The 15,216-nt window shown below is 42.4% G+C and overlaps 1 protein-coding gene across 1 annotated transcript in view; it reads right to left on the bottom strand.

Annotated features, from left to right (window-relative positions):
* Window positions 1-10,314: 10,314 nt before the first annotated feature.
* The window catches only part of MOBP (myelin associated oligodendrocyte basic protein), a 28,063-nt gene continuing 23,161 nt past the window's right edge, over window positions 10,315-15,216 (bottom strand). Inside the window, exon 5 of the mRNA XM_090284543.1 lies at window positions 10,315-10,914. The gene's annotated coding sequence lies outside the window, so the exon portion shown is untranslated. The remainder of the gene's footprint in view (window positions 10,915-15,216) is intronic.

The raw sequence follows: 15,216 nt of genomic DNA, 5'->3' as shown, positions 1-15,216 counted from the left end.
CTGGTGAGAAAGATGCTTACAAGTTTGACAGATATGCTTAAGTACAGCAAACAAATAAGGGAAAAAGTGAGTACTATGCTAAATGAAACAAAGGAAAATCCACACAAAACCAATTGTAAGGGAAGGAAATCAGGGTTCAAATCAATGACTTGGAACATAAGGAAGAAGAAAACAGTCAACCAGTACAGAATGAGGAAACAAGAATTGAAAAAGAAATGAGGAAAGGCATAGGAACGTCTGGGACAACTTTAAACATACCAACATCTGAATCATAGGGGTGCCAGAAGGAGAAGAGGAAGAACACAAAATTGAAAGCTTATGTGAAAAATAATGAAGGAAAACTCAAATTTGGCGAAGGAAATAGACATACAAGTCCAGAAAGCACAGAGAGTCCCAAACAAGCTAGACCCAAGGAGCACCACACCAAGACACATCATAATTAAAATGCCAAAGGTTGAACATAAAGAGGGAATCTTAAAAGCAGCAAGAGAAAAGCAGGAAGTTACCTACAAAGGGGTGCCTATAAGACTTTCAGCTAATTTCTCAAAAGACACTCTTCAGGCAAGAAGGGACTGGCAAGAAGTATTCAAGGTGATGAAAGGCAAGGACCTACAACCAAAATTACTCTATCCAGCAAAGCTATCATTTAGAATGGAAGGTCAGATCAAGTGCTTCCCAGACAAGGTAAAGGTAAAGGAGTTCATCATCACCAAGCCATTATTATATGAAATGTCAAAGGGACTTACTTAAGAAAAAAAGAGATAAAAATTATGAACATTAAAATGATGGCAAACTCACAATAATCAACAACCGAATCTAAAAAATAAAAACAAAATCCAACTAAGCAAACCAGAATAGGAAAAGAATCATAGGTATGGGGACCATTTGGAGGGTTATCAACTGGGAGGAGAAGATGGAGAAATGGGGAAACGGTGCAGGGATTAAGAAGCATAATTGGTTGGTACAAAATAGACAGGGGAATATTAAGAATAATATAGGAAAGGGTGAAGCCTAAGAACTTATATGCATGATCGATCCATGGACATGAACTAAGGGGGGTGGGATTGCTGGAGGGAAGGGGGGTACTGGGCAGAGGGGAGCAAAGGGAAAAAAATTGGGACTACTGTAACAACATAATCAATAAAATATACTTAAAAAAAATCAACCTCGTATGATTCTTGCTTTTTATCCTAGAGCTTGGTCTAAACAGGAAGAGACACACAGGAATATTTGACCTAGTTTACCAAGAGTTCTGCACCTACCTGACCAAAAGATCTGGAAGCCCAAGACAGGGCAATTACGTAAGACATAAAGAGATCTGCCTTGGCATCCCCTTTGTGTTGAGTCACCCCAATTTTACAAGCATGGGGGAAAACTAAAGGCAGAACATGTCTCTGGGATCATGCTCTAATTTGAAATTTTTCCAGCCCCACCCCCATCTGCCGAGGAGGATAAAGTCAAAGAAAGCAAAAGTGAAGAGGAAGATTTCGGGGTCCAATAATGCTGCCTCTAAAATGTGCAATTTAATGACGGTGGAAAGGCCTTCCAGATGTACAGGGGTTTTGTTGTTGTTGTTGTTTAAATTATTTATTTGTTTGCTTGTTTATTTATTTATTTTTAGAGATAGAGGAAAGGAGAAAGAGAGGGAGAGAAACACCACTGTGTGGTTGCCTCTCACTCGCGCCCCCAGCTGGGGACCTGATGTGCAACCTAGTCATGTGCCCTGACTGGGAATTGAACCACAGGTGTACAGGTTTTAAATGAATAAAATCAGAATTCAGATTGTAGGTATCTTTTGGGTTCATTCTTTAATTTTATTTTTATTGATTTTAGAGAGAGAAAGAAATGGGGAGAGAGAGAGACATCTATTTGTTTTTCCACTCATTTATGCATTCATTGGTTGATACTTGTATGTGCCCTGACTGGGAATCGAACCCACAACCTTGGTGTATCAGGATGGTGCTCTAACCAACTTTATACTAGGAAAAACACTGAAATGCACTACCCTCTGTTTTCTTCTCTGTAAAATGGAGAAAATTAAAATCTCACAAGGTTAAATGAGAATTAAATCATTAAATGAATTAAATGAGACCTTGTATTCGTAACCTGTCTAAAAGTCTTCCAGCCACAAATTTACACAATAAAGGTGGATGAGAACTACCACTTACTCCAAATTTCTCCTATTGATAATCTTGTTTGTCTTGCCTCCTCTCTTCACCTCTCTTTACCTGTAACAAGGGATAGCCATTCAGAGCATCATTAGCCCAGACAGGCGCATCTAATGGGTCTTTACTACCTTACTGAAGATTCTGGAATTACGGTGGGTAAGGAGTTCAGAGGGAAGAAGTTTGCCTCAGAGCCCGTCCTGTTGACTTCTGATCACCCTGCCTCCTCCCCACCTGTGGCCTCTCCTCCCTGCTTTGTTCTTAGTGTGGAAAAGCCCCTCCCCGCTTTCTTTCCCAGAGGGCCAAGACCAACTTAATGTGTATTTCAGACTTTAAGTGGTTATTTGGAAAAAATGAAGGATAACCCAAGTAGGGGACAGGAAACATCGAAAATAAAATATTTGACACTGTAGCGCCCTTCAAGTCAAGATTTTCTCTATCCTAGCCCTTCATCTTGTCCCCAGGAGCCCCAAACCTCCCTGTCAGAGGGCAATTCCTAAATTTGTTGCTTTATTTTTCAGAGCAATTAATTTTCCTTCTGTTTTATTTATCACATTTTACAGCCCTAAAAATCATCCAGGTACTTCCCTAAACATAGGAGTTGCTTCGTTTACACTCATTTTATTAATTACTCTTTTATAGTCCTTTTACTAGGACTTCATGGGGTAATGGAAATAAATGTGTGTTCAGTCTGCCATATTTCAGCAAAAGCCTGAAGCTTCATTTTTCTAGATCCCTTATATATTACCAGAAATCTGAAATAATATTAGATCACTTCCTGGAAGTCCTAAAGGCTTTGGAGATCCCTGCGTCCTTGGTGTTACGATGACATAGAAGAATCTACTTTATTCCCCAATGCAGACATCCCCAAATCACATTACAAGGTAGAACAGCTTTCACCTGCCCGGGAGGCTCTGGCTCTTGTCGGCTCAGCCATTGAGTCTGCTGTTTGCTTCCTCGCCATGTGACATGGGGTGAGCTTCACTTTTGTGCCTAGGAGCCTACGATTCCTGCTTCCTGTGAGTCAGCAGCAGTCAGGGGCATGGCTGTTCCCCTCTTCCCTGGAATGAACTTCCATGAGGACCTGCCCACTAGTGAGAAGAGGGCTGGCCTGCAGCCTAAAGACTGGGGTTCAAGTTCCAGCCTTGGCACTGCCTCAGTGTGGGGACGGGAGCAAGTCCTTTTGCTTCTCTTTGCTTTGGTTTCCTTGTTGCAAAAGGAGGCTTATGGGTCTCACAAGGGTTTTGTGAGGAACAAATGGGATGAAATATGCGCCTGCCAAAAAAAGGTGTTCGATGAACGGTTATCTAGATACTCTCCGTGCAAGGCCACTAAAACCCACAACTGCCTTGTGCCCTTTTATGAAGATGAATCCACGCCGTTGTAATCCTTAATTGACGTGGAAAACTTCTTAATGGATGGTCATTTTTATTCTTAAAACAAGTTGATGCTAGAAGCCTAAAATTTGTATCACCGTGTAATAGGTTACCTGCGTAGGTCTAAGCGGACTTCTCCGACCTTGATGCTCACACCTCCCCCAGGGATCTTGCTAACGTGAGGATTCCGATTCAGTAGGTGTGGGTGGGGCCGAACACGTTGCTACAGAAGGGCAGGTGCGTCATGTCCCAGGCCCAGAGTTCAGTCTCTGCATCTCTTACAGGGGCCCCATCAATCAGAATGAATCCAAGTGGCAGGGAGGAAGGCGGACAGAGAGCTCGGGAGACACAGGCAGAGAAGAGAAAAGGCAGGTGGCCCGGTGAAAAGAGCACCAGTGTGGGTGACAGACAGATGTGGGGCTGAAGTCTAGCCTGGTCACTGCTGGTTGTGTGACCTTTGGCAAATCACCCGACTTCTCTGAGGCTCAGTTCCCTCAGCCCTAAAGTGGGCATGGTGGTCCCTACCTCACAGTTGTTGTGAGACTGAAATAGCTCCACATTCCCATAACGGTCACTGTGTCCCCAAGAAGTTCGCTCTCCCGTGAATGCCCTCAGAGTCCGGAAGACGGAGCGAGGTATTCTTTACTGTTCTTCTCTGGCCATGTTCAGTTCATCCACAGCCCGTCTCAGATGGGTACCCAGAGCCTCTTCTTCCTTGGTTTTCTCCTACTTTTTATTCTTTTAATTTTTATTCAATATATTGGGGTGACATTGGTTAATAAAATTATATAGGTTTCAGGTATACAATTCGATAATACATCTTATGTATATTACTGCCCCAAGCCAAGTCTCCTTCCATCACCCTTTATCCCCCCTTCACCCTCTTCTTCCTCCCCTCACCCTGGTTCCCTCTGGCAAACGCCATACTGTTTTCTCTGTACCCATCAGTCTGTCTCCACTTCGTTAGTTTATTTTGTTCATTAGATTCCACTTGTCAGTACCACCCCGCTGCTCTCTCCATGGGGACCCAGTTCCATCTCCCCACAGTTCTTGGCGAGGGCTGGAGAGACCTACTCTCAACTTCTTTCTGGGAGGGTTAGAGTTCAGATTCTGTGAGACAAATAAAAAGTCTTGATAAGATCGACTGCCTCTCTTATCAGAAGTTCAATATAAGAGTTCTCAGCGAGGGGACTCAGGCATAAGACCTGGATTCTGGGAATTCAGGTCTTATTTCAGCAAGGCCCCAGGAAATCTGCTGCCCCCAGTAACTTTGATGCCAGTAACTGCCTATGCCCTGCGGTTATCCTGTTTAACAGTGATATCTTTTTCCATGGACAAGATGTTAGCAACTTCCCTGTTCTCAGGGCCTACTTCCCTATCACTAGCTCCATCTGGACTTTTGAAAGTCCCGACAACTCCCCCACTCCTTAAAAGCCCTCACATTCCTGCTATTCCGGGCTGGCACCACCTTGGTCTCAGCCCACCTGTTTGCAGCTGGCCAAATAAATCTCATAAACTCACTGCCTGTCCCCCTGACATTTCTCCTCTCACTCGGTTGAACCTAACAGGTACAAATGGAAAAGAATAAAGGTGGTGAAAGAGAGACAGTTTCCCTGCTTCTAAAATATAACTGACATTGCCCATGGGAAACCCCAGTAAACTGTGGCCCCCTGACCTTGTCTTCCCCCTTTTAGTCCCAAACTCTTAAGACACTTAACACAGTGGTATGCAAAACTCTTTCTGTAATTCTAAGGTTTGCTTAACACCTTCCTGAATATGATTTTCTTGGCGTCTTTTTGTGAGTCAAGACTTGCTTGAGTCAGGGCCAAGCTAGCAAAAGGAGCTCAATGCTATATTTGCCAGCAAAGCACCTTCAGCTGTCATGTATGGCATTCTGTGCTTCAGCAGGAAATGCTGGAATCCAATTTAGCATACACCGCCCATTCCCAGTGATGTGTAAATGGATTAACCACTTTCTGTTCAATAGAACTTGCCTGATGACCCCAGAACTTCCTCTTTTCCTTCCACCTAGCCACGTTCTAGGACTGGTAGGAACAGGAAGGGTGCTGAGAGCAGAGGCTGCCGGAGGCCTTGCCTAGTGGACTTTCCAAGGGCAACAAGGAGATTTGATATGTACATATATGAAGATACCTGATTCTGATTCACACTCTCCTTTTGACATGACACATTTTCTGGATCATAACCTCGAAGCAAAACTACAAAACTGCTTTCATTCAAATTAACATGTTTAATACACGGGATGATGCTGTTTTGCTGAACTAAAACATTTATATAGGCTTAATAATTGAGAAATGTATTTAGAGGTTGTTTAGGGATTTTTTTTATTTGTAGATCTACTTTATTTTTATTTTCGAGCGTGCAGAATCATTACTATTATTTAACAATGATCCATTATTATTATGCATCAATTAAAATTGTGCAGTCAAAATAATGGGGATGTACTGAAAATCTTCACAGCTGCTGCTACCAAACCAGTTTGAGTTAATAGCACAGAAACAAGATCCACATGAGGCATTTACTTTCCACAGGAATATTCAATACTTCTGCCTGCTGGGACCTAGGTCTTTTGACTTCAGCTTGTCTATCATATAGGTGTTGAGTGAGGACCCAGTTCTCCTCCCTCTTTTCTTTCTTCAAACCACCACACAACACTTTATTATATGGGGCTTATTCAACGCAATATACTGTCACGCAGCTGCCATGTGCATGGATGTACGGGTTATGTAATATTGTTCTGTTCTCATTAGCCTGACAAGTGAAAGAAACGAAATGAAAGTAGTAAGGACATTCCTGTTTTGCAATCATTTTTAGGATGTGTCAAATCAGAATCTCAGTTTGCAAAATGACTTAGGACTCCCAAGCCTTCTCCTATGACAGTGCTTTCAAATGCATATTACCTCTGCTGAAGAGAAAATTGGTCTTTAATATAACATGAGTACAATGGTAATTATAAGCCACCTGTTGTCACTTTGACACCACCACCCTGAAGTCATGCAGAGAGGCTTAGCCGCACATTCAAAGTTCAACGCTGTCACTTTAAGGCTGGGATCACCCAGTATCCACATAACTGTTACCACAGCTCAGAAACTGTCTGGCAGAAGCCGATTTTGAGGATGAGTGTATCACCCACATGGCTGAGAATATGGTTCAAATAATCCCTTTGAGACCACCAGCTTTTGAGCACATAACATTTTCAGGAAGGTTGTCTTTGGAAAAAAGAAAAATATTTACAGTCTCCTAGACTGCTCCCATCCACAGACACCAGTGTGTGACAAGCACTAATCTGTCACCTTCGTCGTTGTGCAGACAAGGAACCGGGCCCGGAGCGAGGGGGAGCAGCCGACTCCAGGGCCCAAAACCAGCACCTTTCCCACCCCGCCCAGCTTGTCTCTGTAGCATCTTAGCTCTGGCGCCCCGCGCAGCGAGCCCAGATATACCGAATGGTGATGTTAAAGGACACTTATTATTTTTTAGTTTAGTTTTTTCTTTTTTTTATTGTATTTTTCCCGTTACTACTTATCCCCGCATCCCCTCTTCCACTTCGCCCTACCCCAGCCCACCTCCCACAATCACCGCACTGTCGTCCATCCGTGTCCATGAGTTCTTTCTTTTTTTTTCTTTTCTGTCCCATCCCTCCACCGCCTCATCCCGCCGCGCCCCCGCAGAGCTATGGGTCTGTAAATATGTATTCTGTCTCCACTAAAACATAGAAACTTGGAGTTCCGAGTTCACATGATCAGTTCCTGAAGACAGGAATTTTGTTTCTAAGCTGCAACAAGAGCTCCCTCTAACGGCCGCTGGTAGCACTTCCGAAAGACTACAGTTTACCGCTGGGAAAGAAGGGTCATCCTGACATCACCCAAAACCCTGATTCTCTCCAATCTGCTTGCATCCTTTTCTACCCAATAAACCACCTCACAGGAATCTTTGGAGTATTGATAATGTCCTGTGATACCCCTTCGGACAGCGCCCTGCTACAGGTTCATCTCCTTATAGAAAATAGCAACACCCTGCATTTTCCAACCGTGGGTTCTAAAAACTTAAGTGTAAACTTCATATAACTTGTGTTAGTCAATATACAGTCTTTCCAGTAAACAGTTTCAGAAACCAGGTGTGGTTTTCAGCCAATTCTGCTTCATCTTCTCTTTTCCATCACTGTAGATTTATGGCTCTGAAACCCTAATGCAACAGATTTTCCTTTCAACATCTGGAATTCACAAACTAATCCTGAGCTTTTTTCCTGCCCAGGAAGATGGAATCAACTGTTCCCCCAAGGGGATCTGTTCCTTTCATTGGAAATAGTTTAATAAGCCATGGGTGCTCATTCTACAAAGAAGCTTTTCGGCATTTTGGTTGGGATACGGCAGATGGCACAAACATCTCCTATTGTATAAATCATGGTAGGGGCCGGACAGATAAAGCTTCCTTTAAAAAATGTCTGCGGGTTCTTGTTGCTACTTCTAGTTCACCTCTATTTTAACAACTTCTTCTTGACTTGCTCTAATAGAAGAGTTTATTAATCCATTTTTTTCCAGTTTTTGAACAACTACTTTTTCTTGTTTTAGTTAATGTTAAAAGCTTTATATGATCATACCAAACCAGGGCTCTAAATTTCATGATTGCCTCCCCAGTGTTCAGGAGACTCCACATCGTTTTTGTTTTCCCCGGACCCTCACGTCAGCCATCCTGAAACTGACTTCACAGTGTGCACGTCCCATTGATTCTTTGGTTGACATTGTCTTAGCACCAATATCTGAAAACAAAGAAGACTCCGCAGTCTTCAGGGGGATGCCAAAGAAATGAATAGCTCAGCACCCTCAGTGTGGTAGGTTGCATATTTGCTTAGTATAAAATAATAGTGTAATGTAGATTATACATACATACTACTCAAAGATTCCAAAAAATCTGTCCATTTTCTCCATTTGAACTCCCCGGTTTGAATTTATTTTACTTCTCCTTCATATTTTTTCTTTCCCTGGTGCCTTTGTATCTGGATAGACCAGAACTTTTAGTAGAAAACCGTAACTTCACAGAGGCCCATGGGTATATTCAGTGGCCTGTACCAACTCAAAAGCTGGTACAGTTCCGCATTCCGTGGTATCACGTTCGTAGCTCCCAGCCAGCCACACTGGAAGTATAACATTTACACCATGGAAATTGGCAAACACTACAAATTAGGGCTTTTCACCCAGAACAACTCTGGGCACACACCTCGGTTTTCCCAGAACCAGCCAAAATGTCAGAACATAAAATCAGTTAACATCCAGAATTATCAAAGTAATTCTTAACAATAGTTGAGAATTCCCACTCAAGAAGTTTACATAGAATAGCTTTTGGAGCTTTATATAATTCCTGCAATATTCACTACAAAATGCTCCCCAGAACCAACCCTTAAAAGACAAAATAATACAGTACAACCAGATTATAATACATTTTAGTTACAATATCTAAGGCACATTACATTAGTTATTTACCAGTTTCCAGAGGGTTTTATTTCCACAACAGACAGAGGGAATTCAGTAATTTCTAGTTATTAACATCTCTGCTGACATCCAATTTTTTCCGTGAATTAATACATACTATGCTCTCTCCTCCCCAATCTTGCACTCTGTAGCAACTGTGTGTTTCTGGATAACATGGAGGATAGAGACCAGCCAGCTCTGAGTACGAGGTCTCGCTTCGCCAAAATCAAAAATGGACTAAAGAAATACTCAGTCTCCTTATTGGGTCCAAGGGGGGCTGGCCCACTAATTTCTTCTTTCTAGTCGTCTGTCATGGCTCCCCTGGTGTCCTTCCCCGGAACGTAATGGCCTCAGATAACGCATCGTTACAAATTGTTCATAGTAGAGGTTCTCATTTACTTGTTTAGCACCTGAATTTAAGCAGGAGAAACATTTCCACCTGAAGGCTCCGTGTATTTGAATTCCCCTGCCTTTTTATTGCCACGTCCACAGACAGTGATGGCCTCGCCAAACGGGAAGCCAGGACACTTGGGCCTCGCCCTCCAGCTGCCTTGGGGTGCTGTTTGGCCTGATTCCCCTTTCCCAGGGGTTAGTATTGTGAGCTATATCTCATCCAAGTCTAATACACTTCCTCCCTACTCTCTGGCATTTCTTCTCACCCCAGCCCCACGCCTTGAACAAGACTTCTTCTGGCATTACCCCCATATTGTTACTTGCCCCTTAAACTTGGCTGGATCTGACTGGGTTCCCTCAAGGACACAGAGCCATGCCTTGGTAGAGCTTCAGACATCTGCTGGTGCTTGGCCACCCAGGCTCCCAGCACAGGACTGCCCTGAATGCCCCCTTTCCCCTTGACTCTGAGCTTCCCTCTACCTAACATCCCTCCACACTCTACAACATTCTGTTATCTTCTACTGTGTTTTTCTACCTATTCCTAAAGCAAGGTTGGGAGTGAGGGAGTATTCTAAATATTCTTCTGTTTCCCCATGTCAGAAACCTGCAGGAGTCACAATATAATCCAGATCCAAAATTGACTTAGAACAGATGTATTTGTTTTCTAAGACTTGTAACCTTGGAGAGACTCCAGGCTTCTGAGCCACCCACTTCTCTCTCCAAAAAATCTGTGTCAGGCTAATGTTGTTGACCATTTCTATGTAGCTTTTAAATTCCATTATTTCCTCAAATCAGAAATTATTTTAAATCTTTTTTATTTCCAAGAGGATAGATATTTTCTGGGTAGCCTTTTATTTTGTTATCATTTTTAAAAATTCTGTTGCATTAGAGAGAAAGTGTGAGAGTTTATGGTCTTTCTTTATTTGACAATTACAGTATTTTGGGTTGTTTAAATTTTTGCACAGGGCATTGTATTGCACACACCATCTACCATTTGATTTCTTATTTTGTTTTCCTAATTTATTTACCTGGTATGGGTATATATGACTCACTGGTTTTAACTGCTGTTTAGGATTTTATTTAGGAATGTACTATTATTGATTCATTCATTTTTTTATTGGTGGATATTTTGATTAATTTATTTCTATGTCTCTCTCTCTCTCTCTCTCATTTCCAATGGCAAACTATGCTTCACTGAATAGATTTATATGTATTTCTTTTTTCTATGCATGCAACTTTTCTCTAGAATGGGTACCTAAAATCGTAATTGCTTGATCATAGTTTATACAATGTTCTGCTTTGCTAGCATCCCCAGATGTCACCCCAAAGGTGTTGTAGTAGTTTATAAATTCTCATTAGTGGTTTATGAGAATTTTACCCACAATCTTGCCAACACTTGGTAATTTTTAGTTGTTGCCATTATGATGGTTGCATAATATCTTTTTCTGCATATTCCTGAAGAACGATATATATCTTCATATTGAAGAAACTTGAGTCCTAAGAAAAATAAAAATAAGGCCACACTTAGTAGCATCATATTGAAACTTTAGAATACCAAAGACAAAGGGGAAAATTTTGAAAACAACCAAAGGGAAAATACAATTTACTTATAATGGAGGGCAAGTAAAATGACAGCAGATTTTTCACTGGCATTTATAGAGGTCAGAAGACAATAGGATGATATCTTCAAAATGCTGTTGGGGGGGGAAAAATACCTGTCAAACCCGAATTCTATATCATTCTCCCAGTGGTTTTATCTGTGAATTTTCAATTGGCCTTCACCACCTTCTTTAGAAATAGATACCATCCCTTGACCAAAGGGGTGGGCAGGTATCTGAAGCTGGGCAAATCCTAGGACTTTGTGCCCTCTGGTCACATGATGGCACAAGTAGGCACATAAAAAAGGAGCTCTGGACACTCAGCCCTTCCATATACACGCTCTGAATATGCATTTCCTTTGTATTGGCCCCTTGCGTCTGAGAGTCCAGAGAGGAAACCTTTCAAGAAAGAAAGAAAACCTTGGGCGCTCAGTGCTCCCAACTCTTCCTTTGGACTCCAGCTATTCTATTATTAGGACCCCAGTAGATCTCCAAAGGAACACTTACACCAAAAAAAAGGGAGATATCACATGAAAAGCCAGTTTCAAGTATTTGACTAAGGACTTCTGGAGATTTGGGACAATGCAAGTAACAGCAAATTAAAACTGTAGGCGAGCCCTGGCTGGTGTGGCTCAGTAGAGTGAGCACCAGCCTGTGGACCAAAGGATCACCGGTTTGTTTCCCAGTCAGGGAACCCACATGCCTGGGATGCGGGCCAGGCCCCCAGTTGGGGAGTGGAAGAGGCAACTGATCAACGTATCTCTCATGCATTGATGTTTCTCTCCCTCTCTTTCTCACTCCTTTCCCCACTCTCTAAAAATAAGTTTTAAAAGGTTTGTTTGTCTTTTTTATTAAAACTGTAGGTGAAAGCAAGTTAAGAAGGTAAACTCAGCAGTGCTACAACCATCCTAATGCAGGTAAACATATCTGCAAGGCATAATGGCATCTTGGCACCAGGCCATTTGGAGAAGTGAAGACAACCAGGATGGGAGAGAGCTGGAGTCAGCACGCACCTGGCTGTGGGTCAGCAGCCCTATCGGGGGCCGTTCTTAGTCACCTGTCAGTGGGTTCTGCGTGCGTCAAAGTGACACTGTTTGGGGCAGAATCTGTTGGCACCTGGGAATGAGATCTGGGGAAGGCAGTGGAGATAGTGTGAAGCCCAGAGCAACGAAAGTGTAGAAAGATTGGTAGTCGCTGTACCAGAAATCTGAAAACCAAGATCTCTTGTGAATTTAAATTGTAAAAATACGAATGAGTGAGGGAAAGAGATGGAAGACCGGAGCTGAAAAAAGGGTGGCAGCTGGAGGGCACCCAGGAGCCTGGAGTGAAAAGACGTCTATGGCCTCCTTCTGCCCCTGGCTGTCCCTGCCCTCTCAGCACTTGCTACTGAGGTCGGTGAGCAAATCAGAAAAGATCTCACGTCTCAGAAGATGCGGCTTAGAAAAATAACGGGGTTGACATTCTGAATAAATATGTTACGCAGCTGAAACCACTTGATCTTGATCTTTGCGTCAAAAAGAAAAAGCTTAGGGGAAGATACTGAGAGGATTGTTTTGAAAATAAAGAGTTAGCTGGCAGATCACCCAGTAAGAAAATGAAAAGTCAGGGAAGTCAGGTGGTAGCAAAATCGACATTACCAAGAGGTAAAGAAAACAGACATCATTTACATTCCAAGCTGAATAATGAGGTGTCAGCAAGACATCAGCTGGGGGGAGGGGGAGTTGGAAAGTGATTCTTTTTTTACTGTTTGCAGCCAAAACTCTGGTTGAAAATAAACGCAGTCTTGCAGCTGGCAGTAGAAATCCTTAATGGTCTCCATCAGTAGAGAACTAAGACTGTTAAAGGGTCTGACTCAGAAAACTTACAAGACAGAAGAGAAAGAAAGAATAGAAGCTGTTGGCTGCAGAAGGGGCTGTTCACAGGGAATTTAAGAAATGGAGCATGAATTACAGTGAAAACAGATTATGTAAAATTGTTGGGTCACCAAACTGAAAAGCCCAGCACATCAGGCTTTATCTTTTTGATGCATCAAGATCTCTTCCTGAGATGCTGCCTTCCTGAGACAGAAATTGCAAGCCCAAAGATTATTGTCCTTCTGAGATCTCAGAAATAAAACCAAATCCAGAGAGATGTACTAAGTAACACCCATCAATAAGAGGTTCTGGAAGCCAGACTGGCTCTCATGGGATACTCCCGGTGTATGCTGGGTCATCGTACCCATCACCATTTTGCTATGGAAGAGGCGTGCCTAGAAGTGAATTAGTTTTGAGTGGGCTTGCACAGATGCACAGGGACATGTGAGGTATCAGGGAAAACCTTACCCTCTAATCCGCATGCAAACTTAATTTAATTGATGAAAAACTGCCAGAATGTCTTTTGGGTCCCCTACCCTCTGATGACAGACTGCCCAACCTTCCTTGATGGAGGACACAAGGGGAGATCTCCTCTCTAAAATCAACAAACATATCCTCAGGTGAGGATTTTTTAAAAGTGGTCCCAAAAGCTTGCTGGCACCTTCGGCAGCAGGCGCTGGTTTGGCTAATGCTGACACCAATAACTTCCTCTTTCTCTGGAATAGCTGTCATTAACTCGCTACAGAAAGGACTCCCACGGCCATCAGACACATCTCAAACATGGACCCAGACACTTTCCCACCCCTCCTTCCCGGTGAACTTACATCTCCTGTGTAAAGGGACCTTTAGAAACAGAACTTCTCGCCATAAGAGAGTTCCTGTTTTTTTCTGGGCTCTGATTAGTTTAGATTACTTTTCTTTCTACAAAATATTTCCAGCCTTTGGGGTCTAGAGAGAAGGCTACCAGCCTCTGCAGATGCCAGCTCTGGGTCCCACAGGCTTCAAAACCCAATGTCAATGTCACTTTGGTCATTAGACTTAGCACTTTTTTAGAACTTAGTTTTATTGTTAAGAGATCTTTTTTGAGCCAAATGATTCAAATCTGCTAGATATTTTATTTGCTATGAAGGCTACCACTTTAGCTGTGGTCTTCCCAATTTCTCCACTCTCCTCTAACCTATTTTATGCATTATTAATGTAGTTTACATAATTAATGTAGCATATGCAACAGGAGTGGATTTTGAGTACCATGTTGAGGTAATATAATACTTTTATGTCAACTTGTTTAAAAGTAAAAGTATAAATGTAACAATCAGGAATGTTTGCTAATCTATGCTCTTTTGCTCAGCCATACTTTGAAGAAACCTAGCCAGTTAATCAAAAGTCAGAACACTGAACTTTGTGGTAGGCAAATGGTTTCCTAAGAGGAAATAAGTAATCGCTGCAGCACTACCAGTCAGTTAAACCCAAATCTGTGGTAGGATGCCAACTAGTATACTCTTCTGTGCAGGACGTCATTTAGAAGATCACTAACATAGGTATTCTATCAATATTTGCTTTCAGTCATGAAGGTGGGGACTCTCAAGTTCTTTTACCCCAGAGGAACCGCTTATAAAATTAGAAGTTAAATTAACAGACCCTAAAAACTGCCTTAGATGCTGTGAGGGTGTGGCTTCGCCTCACTCTCGTCTCATAAGGTGGCATTTCCGAATATTCCAGAGCTCCACCAGCTCTGATTGGAAACTTCTAGGTTGCAACATTATGACGACAAGATCAAGGTCATGGTTTCAATGGCCATGGGGGCCATGACCAGGTAACCTCTCCCATTTACAAATGCAAAACATTTTACGGTATAGGATGGATGCATAGTTAATGCTCAATAAAAAAGAATCTATTTTTATCACTCTTCTTATCCAACATTCCCATGAGTGTGTACCCGTTGTACAAATAAGAGTGAGTATGAAAATCTCTCCGAATCACTATACACCCTACTGTTGTGTTGATAGAATCATCTTTGTCCATTAAGAACACTTCATTTTATTTAAGCAGAAGTAATAAGTACATTTTAATGATATTATTAATGGGACTGAGACCTGTGCTATGGAGTCAGGCAAGAAGCCCTCATAAGGCCCTTCCAGGGGTGAGCTTCCACATTTCTCTAATGTTAGAACAGCAGCCCGGGCGATGTTCAGCAAATTACTCTCTCACAGCACAGCTCCACCCCCCTGTGAGCTGTCCGAGGTTTTGGAGCTTCCCACAGTAAAAGCTTCCTCGTGAGTCTTCATTCCTTGGGAAGGTTAGGTTCTGCCTTTCTTTCTCCCACTCCATTTTCCATCTGAGACCGTATG

This window comes from Furipterus horrens, unplaced genomic scaffold, assembly GCF_987537825.1.
Source record: "Furipterus horrens unplaced genomic scaffold, mFurHor1.1.pri manual_scaffold_7, whole genome shotgun sequence".
Lineage (NCBI taxonomy): Eukaryota > Metazoa > Chordata > Mammalia > Chiroptera > Furipteridae > Furipterus > Furipterus horrens.
The sequence above is the reverse complement of the archived record's forward strand: the minus strand, read 5'-3'. Positions and strand labels throughout refer to the sequence as shown.